This window comes from Onychostruthus taczanowskii, unplaced genomic scaffold (assembly GCF_017590055.1).
Source record: "Onychostruthus taczanowskii isolate IOZ18803 unplaced genomic scaffold, ASM1759005v1 scaffold27, whole genome shotgun sequence".
NCBI lineage: Eukaryota > Metazoa > Chordata > Aves > Passeriformes > Passeridae > Onychostruthus > Onychostruthus taczanowskii.
Window position 1 is genome coordinate 4693850 of NW_024500017.1, and position 9481 is coordinate 4703330.

Genomic DNA, 9481 nt, shown 5'->3' on the forward strand with positions numbered 1-9481 from the left:
GAATTCATTTTTTTCACACTGTACTGGTGCAGTGCTGTGTTTTGGATTCAGCAAGATAACGTTGATAACACATTAATGTTTTGGTTGTTGCTAGGTAGTGCTTACCCTGGGTCAAGGACTTTTCAGTGTCTCATGCTCTGCCTTTGAGGAAGTGCACAAGAAAAGAGGAGGGAGCATGACTGGGACTGCTGACCTGAGCTAGCCAAAGGGATATTCCATGGAGCATCACACCTAGTATATAAATTGAGGAGAGTTGGCCAAGGGGCTGACCACCGATGGGGGACAGTGATGAGCTCTTGTACTGCGTATCACTTATTTCTCTTGCATTTTAATCCGCTTCACTCTCCTTTTCCTTATAATACTAGCAGTAGTAGTAGTAGTAGTAGTAGTAGTAGTAGTAGTAGTATATTTCAAGTCTTAGACTGTTCTTATTTGAACTCAGATAAGAGTTCGGATCTGAAGTCAGATAACCCAAAAAAAAAAGGGGCTTTTTCTGATTTCCTCATCCCAGCAGGGTGAAGCAGAGTGAGTGAGAGTGAGTGAGTGAGTGAGTGAGGGAGTGTGTGAGTGAGTGCTGTGTGGTACATAGTGACTGGATGGGGTTAAATCACAGCAGTGGAGAACATAACTTTGCAGATGGACAGACAGAGCAGCCTTGCTCATGGTTTAATAAGGCCAAGTGCCTGGTGCTGCATTGAGTTACAATAAACCCATGCAGCTCTGCTGGCCTGGGGAGGACTGGTTCAAGAGCTGTTTGGCAGAAGGGGCCTGGGAGGTGCTGGTTGATAGTAGCTGGACATGAGCCAGCATGTGCCCAGGTGGACAAGAAGGCCAAAGAATCTTGGCATGTACCAGGAATAGTGTAACCAGCAGAACCAGGGCAGTGATTGTCCCCCTTTACTTGGTTCTGGGGAGGCTGTACCTGGAATGCTGCATTCAGTTCTAGACCCCTCACTTCAAAAAGGACTTTAAAGTACTGGAGCACACCCAGTGAAGGGCAACAAGTCTCACAAAAGGACTAGAAAACATGAGGAACAACTGAAGGAGCTACATTTATTCAGTCTTGAGAAGAGGAGGCTTGGGGGGGACCCTGTCACTCTCCACAGCGGCCTGAAGGGAGGGTGTAGTGAGATGGGGTCCAGTCTCTTCTGCCACGCCTGCAGAGAGAGCACAAGAGGAGGCCTTAAGCTGAGATAGGGCAGATGAAGGTTAGATATTAGGAAAAGCATTTTCATTGTTAGGGTGGCCAGGCTCTGGAGTAGGTTGCCCAGGGAGGTGGTGGAATGACACCATGGAGGTGTTTAGGAGGCATCTGGAGCTTGGTGATTTGATTTAGTGATTTAGGTGTTACAGTGGCAGTGCTGGGTGGACAGTTGGATTGGGTGATCTTGAAGATCTCTTCCAACCTTGACTTTCTATGATTGTGTGTCCTGCTCTGGGCAGTGTGCACAGAGCTGTCCCTCAGGGAGCTGGAGAGGAGCAGGAGCAGCCTGGCAGAGCTGGAGAGACTCTTGAAAACCAGGTACGAATGTCACTAACACGAGCTGCAGAGCCCCACCAATAACTCTGAACAGAGGCACGGCGCTGCAGACACAGGACACAGCGGTAAGGAGCGGGGGCAGTGAACACTCCAAGGCCTCTCCCGGAGGCCATGTCCCTGAGGCAGTCAAGGTGAGCCGCTCGGGCTGGCTGGTGTGTGGGAAAGAGCCACTTTTTGTAGGTTTAGTCCCCGGCGCTGGTCAGAGCTGCAGCCTGGCAGCCTTAATCTCTCCAGCAGTTACTAAGCTGTGCTCCTGCAGCTCTCACCAAGCTGGGGGTCCTTCCCCACATGGGTGTGCCTTTTTTGGGTTTCATGCTGCAGAATCAGGGAAAGAAGCACACAGCATTCCCTGTGCTGGTGGAATGTGGAAGTTAGAGGAAGGGATGTGATTTGCAAGTCTTGGGTGGAAGAGTTGGTCAGGTAGGGACAATGGCTCCATCTCAGAAAAATTTGTGAGATTTCTGACTTTTTTTTTCTCGTCCTGTATCATAATGCAAAGACATTCTGACTACTACTTTGTTACAAAGGGATAAGCAAAATAGAAGTTTGTGACCATCCCTATGCTTTGTTTAAATGCCTTTGGGATATATTGTTTTTATCTGACTGTTATTTTCTAATTATCTTCCCCCATAAGTTTTGCAAAAATCATTTGCAGCTGGAAACTTGGCTTAAAATTTAACTGTGGAAAATAAAATCAGGTTTTATTTTTTAATAAATAAAAAATTCAAGTAATTAAAAAAAACTTAATGGCCTCCTCCCCAAAAGGTTTTGACAATTTGTCAATTTTCATTGCAAAAATGTTTTATATAAGAGGCTACAAGCAGACTGGATACTCTTTTATTTTACCTCAGTCCCCTTAGAACCTCCCCCATGATGCAGAAATTATTGTGCCCATTTTCCTGCAGATGTTAAAACACCTATGGAGGTCCTTTGGAAAAGGGAAATGAACTATCTACACTTTGTGAGCTGGAAAATATAACTGATAACAAGTAGTAGAAAATTACATCTTAGAAAACACAAATGCCATAAAAAGACTTAAGGACAAAAAAATTCCACTTCAGGACAAAAAATTATTTCCTCTTTCAGAATTAGAGGAACTCAATAAAAGGCAAGCAAAATATAAACATCTGCAACACTTTCTGCCTCTCTAAATGTATTTATTTTAAAATCAAAAGCTAGCCAAGGTGTTTTTGAGATACCACACACAAGAACACCTCAACAGTCCAAGTTTTAGTGAAAGAAAAAAAAACGCCTTTTTTCAGGATCTTTTCTGACTAATGTCCCATGTAATAAATCTAACCTCAAATTTAATTAAGTAGAAAATTTATTTAAAAGACAACTGCACACGTTTATGTTCAGTAGGCTCAATGCCACTTCTGGCCAGCTTATGTGCTCAGGGCTCCAGCTCCAGCATGTGGTGAAAAACTCAACGCTTTAGTGTTCTGCTACCACAGAAAATAGACAATGCTGCCTGGGTGCTGGGGCAGAGCTGGCAAAATTCAGAGTACTCACAGCCAGGACAAGACCTTTGAAGGAGTTCAGCTACCTGAAGCTCTTACTGGGACCACGTGGCCATAATTACAGACAAACAAAACAAGCTGGTTAAGTCCAGATTCTCAGAAATTTACTGAACTTCCTAAATGCAGGTGAAGTGCTCTGTCAGGCAGCTGCCAGTGGGTGAGCAAAGCTCAGCTCTTGTAAGGCTGTGCTTACTCCTGGTTGTGGTGGAGACCCACAGAGCTGGCTGCCAGCCTGTCTGCTCCTGTCTCGTGATCACCAGGCAAAGTGTGAGGCTGCAGGGAGTCTCTCTCTCTTGGCCAGGGAACCACCTGAAGAGAGCCTGGGTATTTCAGTCATTTGTGATAATTTCTTCATTCCCAGGGAAATTGTTTTGGAAAACTCACTCATGATCCTAAAAGTTGAGGTATGCTGAAAATCCTAGCCACAGAAAAGTAGAAAGCCTATGTTTCTATCCACTGCTTGTTTTGAAAGGACTCAGTCCAAAACACAGAGAAAACCAGAGTGATTCCCATTGACTTAGCAGGCTTTGAGTGAAACCCAAAGTACTTCGCACTAAACTCTTCAGAAGCATGAGCTAGTGAAACTGGTGAAAAGTTCTTAGGCAATAGGCTCCTTTTTTCCACAGCTACCCATGTCCAACTGTCTCTTTGCTGCTTCAATCCTTCTGCTCTTCCTCTGCATCCTGCATGGCTCAGGCAGGTGAGAGTCCAACCATTCCATTCTGGATCCTTGCAGATCGATCTGTTCCTTTCCTGCTCCACTTTCCACACTGAGAGATTCCCAGACTGAGATTTAAACACTCCTCTGGGGAGCCTTCCTGAGAGACCTGATACTGTTTTTTGGCCGGACCCTTCTCTGATACTCTTTTCCAGACCCATCCTGTCTCCATAACAACTCTGTGTAACAACTGAGATGCATTACATTATTTTTTCCATTCTTCTGGCACTTGAGTGCAAATGTAGCTGCCAGCAGGTAAATTTAAAATGTATAATAATCAGGCCTTCACACAGCTGGTAGCCAGCCTGCATAGTTTGCTACCACGGGAGGCCACAGATTTGAAGAAATAAAGTCTGAAAAGGATTGAAATTGGAGTTGCTTGTGGGAACCTCATCTTGCTTTTCACATGGGGTTTGGTGGGCAGAGGAAGAGATCCAAAGACTTCAGCTCTCACTCTGCAAGGGACTCAGCTGTGGTGTTGTTACATGTTTCCTAACAAGAATTTTGTTCAAAATTATTCCTAGCTTCAAAATGGACTTGTGCAAATTATTCCTATCAGATGAGGGGGTTTATCTGCCTTAAGCCTTTGAATGGGGCAGAATTTTGAATACAAAAAGCTGGTGGCAGCTTTGTATTAAAAAATATTGTTGTGTATGTTCCTCATTTCTTTTAAAGAGTGCCTGGGAATCCAAAGAGGCAATATGCTCCCTCACCTTGGTGATCTCCAAGTGCTGGTCTGTGACTTTGTGATGCTCCAGGCACTGGACTCTCAAAGCTTCTGCTCTGAACAAAGGGGGACTAGCTGATGCCAATGAAAATATTCATTTGATCCCTCTTGCCATTTCAAAGCTTCTTGAAGAGCTTTTTTCTTCCTATTCATTCAAGTCCCTCAGCACAGGGGTGTATGATCATTCGAGCCGAGTGGTTTACTGCCAGAAGGGAAAACAACACGGGCATGAAAATTCAGCCTGAAACAGATGTCTGTGCAGGGAAAACCCTCCTTTCAGCTCCTCCCTGTAGAAGTGGTGTCTTCTCATTGTCTGAGCAAAACCGCAAAAAGGAGGTCGGATCATTTTTACGTATATTTTCCTTGGAAAACTCTTTTTCTTCCCAGGCACCTATTTATGCCTGACACTATTAATAATTTTCAAAATTTAAGAAAGCTCTTGAAATCAAGCAGGAGTGCAAAGAAACTTTCCCTGGGAATGTTTTACTGCCTTCTCACAAGTGGCTGAACTTGCACTTACTGCAAGTGATAATTTGGTATAAGGTTTCTTTTCTCAGCTTGAAATACAATAGGAGCTCCTCCCACTCCCACAGAAATACATGTACCAGCACTTAACAGACTGTCCTCAAAGACCTGGATTCCCTCACCCACCACATGTTCTCTGCCTCCTTCCTTCTGTTTCCACCCACATCTGGTCAGACAGTCTTGCTGTGAGAAATGATGGTGCCATATACAAGAATATTATCACATTACTACTTACAATTCTGTCCATCTATCCCTTTCTGTGTGACTTTTTTTCCCTGCCTCTCTCTTTTGGTATATTTCTACTGTATCAGACAATCCTTGAAAAGAACCAGAACTCCCTGCAATGCTCCCAAACATATTTTAAAATAAAAGAAATTTTCTCAATAAATGTTTCTTGAAAAACAATCCTGGATTTTTTCCTGTCATAGGTTGTCATGACAAACTCATTGTTTTCACCGAGAGCTGTTCCCTTCCTGGTGCTACAGACCAGTTCTAGTCAGCATTTGCTACCAGTTGTAACATGGAGGTACAAAACACAAACACTAACCCCTTCCAGAGGAGCAAATAGCTCTGACTTGGATGATGATGGATTGCTGGAAGCTAGATCTGCTTTCAGGGCCTGTCTCTGTTAGTCTCAGACTTCAGAGGGATTTTTTGACAAGGTGGTAAGCCTGTGGGTGGTAAGCAGGCTGAATGTCTGTGCAAGTCAGCGCATCTTGGCATCACAATGACTTTGCAAGGACAGTGTGCAGACACTTTCTTTTCAACTTCTCCATGCCCCAGAGGTCAGGCCCAAGTCCATTGCACCTACTGTGAATTGTTAGGTCTTGTCCTTCAAATGATAACCTTCACCATCCTTCTTCAGTGCCTGGTGAGGTGGCCTGACTGAGAAATTAAGAACTCGCTCAGGGTGACTTTGACTCCAACAATGCTTGTGTTTCATTGGCCAGGGGAGGACCCTAAGGTGGCTGGATTTATGTAGCTGTTTCAGTGAGGTATTTACAGGTAGGAAGAGCTACATAGATCTTGGGCACTCTAACATTCCCCTACCTGTCAAGGTGGCTATGAAGTTAAATATGTTAGAGGATTTAAAACATTCAGCTGTTGCTTTGTTAGGGGTCTTACAAGACATATTGGACATGATCTGTGTGTACCACAACAGAGGAAAGCTAATCAATATATACACAAGGTATGATATTTCATTACTTATCAAAATTACCATAACTGGTCCTCTCCTTTAATACCTATCATTATATCTAAATTTTAAAAGGAGTTACTTTTCCTAGCCAAAAGAGAGGTATTGAAATTCTGCAGAGAAACATCTATTCAGTAGAAGATTCTGTCACGTTAATGACCTACATTTTGAAATTAGTAATGACTTTTGGAGAGTTGAGTAGCCCACCAGGGACATTTCTACAAAGGCTATCTCATAAGAAAACAGGGTGTGTCACATTTAGAGATGTTTCCTCATGAAAATTTAAGTTAGAGACAGATTTCTCCTTTGAGACAGAGCTGGAATTGGACACAGATTATTTATCTAGACCACAAAACTCCATAACACTTCAACTTTTGAGGTCCAGGATAGATTACTGACAAACAGGAAAAGATTGGGACACACACTTTTATTCTCACCCTTATTTTCTGCTTTGTGCAGTGGTTCCTTTGCCATATCTGGGCAATCAGGGGACAAAATGCTAGAGAGCTCCAACAGAAACAAAGAAATGTGATCATAGCAGCCTGAGTAGTGAGCTGAAAGACTCAGCCTGTTTGCTGACGGGTTTACTAAAATACCCTCGGCCATCAGCAATTTCATTGAGAAATGCAATTTTAGGGTTCCTGAAATTATTCATGAATTCAGCAAGACAATATAGTGAAAATGTAGTTTTCTAATAGTATTTTCTGAGTGAAATGCTGCAACTTTCTGCTCTTCTATAGTGATCCTGGAAAGCTCGAAGAAAAATTTTTGTGTTTCAATACCTACATTATAATTCAAAAAAAAAAAAAAAAAAAGGTGAGCAAGGAAGAGCACTACCTAATTCCTTGGAAGGAGCCTGTTTGAATTCATTGAATCACAGAATGCTTTGGGTAGGAAGTGACCTTAGAGGTCATCTAGTTCCAAACCCCCTGCTGTGGTCAGGGACACCTTCCACTGGGTAGCCTGGGTTGTTCACAGCCCCATCCAGCCTGGCCTTGAACCTCTCCAGGGGTGTTGCAGCTCAAAACATTTAATGCTTGTGGCTGCAAATGTGTGACCCCACATTCACTCAGAGCTTTGCATTTTGCACAAGTCCTTTTCCATAACATGTCATACACCAAGGACTCCAGAAGGCATGAAATGTAGAAAACAATAAATTCCTATTGTTGACACAATTCTCTTTCATAAATTAAACAGACATTTGTTGACAAGCCTGCCACAAACAATATTCAACAACTGCAACTGCTGTTATTAAAGTTAGGAATATGTCTAGCTAACAACTATTGCATACGCTAAGATGAGAAAGCCTGTCTAGCTGACATCAATTGATTTTATTTAGACAAGGAAGCCTGTCTAGCTAACATGTCCTCAGGCAACAAACTAGGAAATGTGTTATTTCATAAAGTTTTTTTAAATGCCTCTCCACTGCTGAGCAGCTATTTATGACTAAAAGTATGAGGACATCACCTCTCTAATGAATTTTACTTGGACAAATTACTTAAGTGATGCTGCTTGCAAGTTTACAGCATCATTACTGATCCTCCAAGAGAAACTATAAGAGAGGCATTGATAACTTTTGCCATGTAAGGGTGAAATGTATATGTCATACTGGACTGGTTTCCATTTTTTATATTAGCAAGCAGGTCAGGATCCCTTTGCCTTGAAAAGAGTGGCCAAAACTCCGACTCAGGCATCCATATTCTCCCAACTAGATGATGCACATGGTCCCACAGATAGCTCATTGGAGGACGTGGTAGAAGGTCCTTTTCTCTGCCCTTTTGCCTCTTTTGGTCTATGGTGGGACACATATGCAATGACATTGGCTGATACTACTTGCCTTTGCTCCTCTCTTAACCCTTATATAGCTGTAATCAGGGCAGGGAGTTTCCCTTCACTTTTTGAAGCAAATGAAGTTATTTTTCTTCTCCTTGTCCCACTTAATGAAAAATAACATCTTCTTTGTCCTCTGGAGTCTGTATCCAGGGTTATTAAAATAATAACAATAAAAGCTTCAGAAGTATGCTACAGCCATCTCAGACCTTGGGAACCAGTGATTGTAGTGGTCATATCTTGCTTTATTGACTGCAGCATATCCAACTTTTAGGAGTATGAGAATCATAAGTAATCCTAATTTTGTGCATAAGAAAATAAGATGGTGTTGTATGCAATGTGATGTTATCCTTTCTTGTCTCCAGCTTTTATACCTTCTTCCTTTTACTGAAGTACTCTTTGTTGAGGATAGCCTCTGGTTTGATTTGTTCTTCCAGTTAACTTGTTGTGGAACAGTGCTCTCATGCTTTTTTGCCCCTCAGTTCTCATGTCTATTGCAAAATGCTTGTTAAATAAGATTAGTAAAGGAAGAAAAACTGTGAATTCCAGATGTTATACTACCTTTTGTGTTTGTTCTCAGCCCACTAAATGTCCCTGCAGGTCTTCTTTACTTTTGGGTGAAAATCAGAAATGGCACACCCAAGAAATTTGTACCATCAAACACAGGCTGGCCTGTGCAACAAACAGTACCAAAGCCCAAGTACCTGGGATATGTGGAAGCAGAGGTCAGTGAATCTTTCCACAAGTCTTTCCTCTGTGATAGAGACATGATATATTGAATTCCTTCAGCAGGTTTCAGAGACTCTGTGGTATGCCCTCCATTACCCGTGCAAGCTCTCTTCTGTTCCGATTACCCCCATGAGGCTGCACTTTGCAAGTGGTGTTTTTGGCAAAGTGACTGGCTGAGGAAATTATCAGGAATATCTGAAAAAATATGTATTATAAATAAAAAAAGAGTAAGCAGGAAAGGCAGAAAAATTAGGGATAGAATAATAGCAGAAAACACAAGCCCTAAAGGGGCTATTGGCAGTTCTTGTTTCTGGCTACAGACTGTTAAAACTAGAGAAGCCTGGCCCAAACTTCTATCCTACTAATTAACAAGAAAGAAAAAGGCACAACAGAACCCACCATTTTCCATGGGTCAGGCATTCCCACTTTAGCTCTCAGAAGAGAAACCAGGGAAGAGCCCCTGCAGCCTGTGTCACTCAGAACTGCCCCTCCTCCACAATGCTCCTCTGCTCCTCTCTGATTCCTCGGAGCTGAGTCCTTATTTAAATCCATCAGCTGGTACTGACTCTTTGGCTGATTCCCAGCTCCTGTGCTGTTGTCACATAGCAGGCCAGCTGCTTCCCAAGCCTTTTTGGGGACCATGTGTGGTTGTATTTAGCAGGGAAGGCACTGGAATTCCAGTCAGGCTTGCAGAGAC

General features: G+C 42.8%; 1 long non-coding RNA gene across 1 annotated transcript; it reads right to left on the reverse strand.

Annotated features, from left to right (window-relative positions):
* Positions 1–1029: 1029 nt before the first annotated feature.
* On the reverse strand, positions 1030–9254 carry LOC121337487. The gene is made up of 3 exons (XR_005952908.1): positions 9184–9254; positions 8760–8979; positions 1030–1157 (listed from the first exon to the last, which is right to left on the reverse strand). It is a non-coding gene; the product is annotated as an uncharacterized LOC121337487 (long non-coding RNA).
* Positions 9255–9481: the final 227 nt, after the last annotated feature.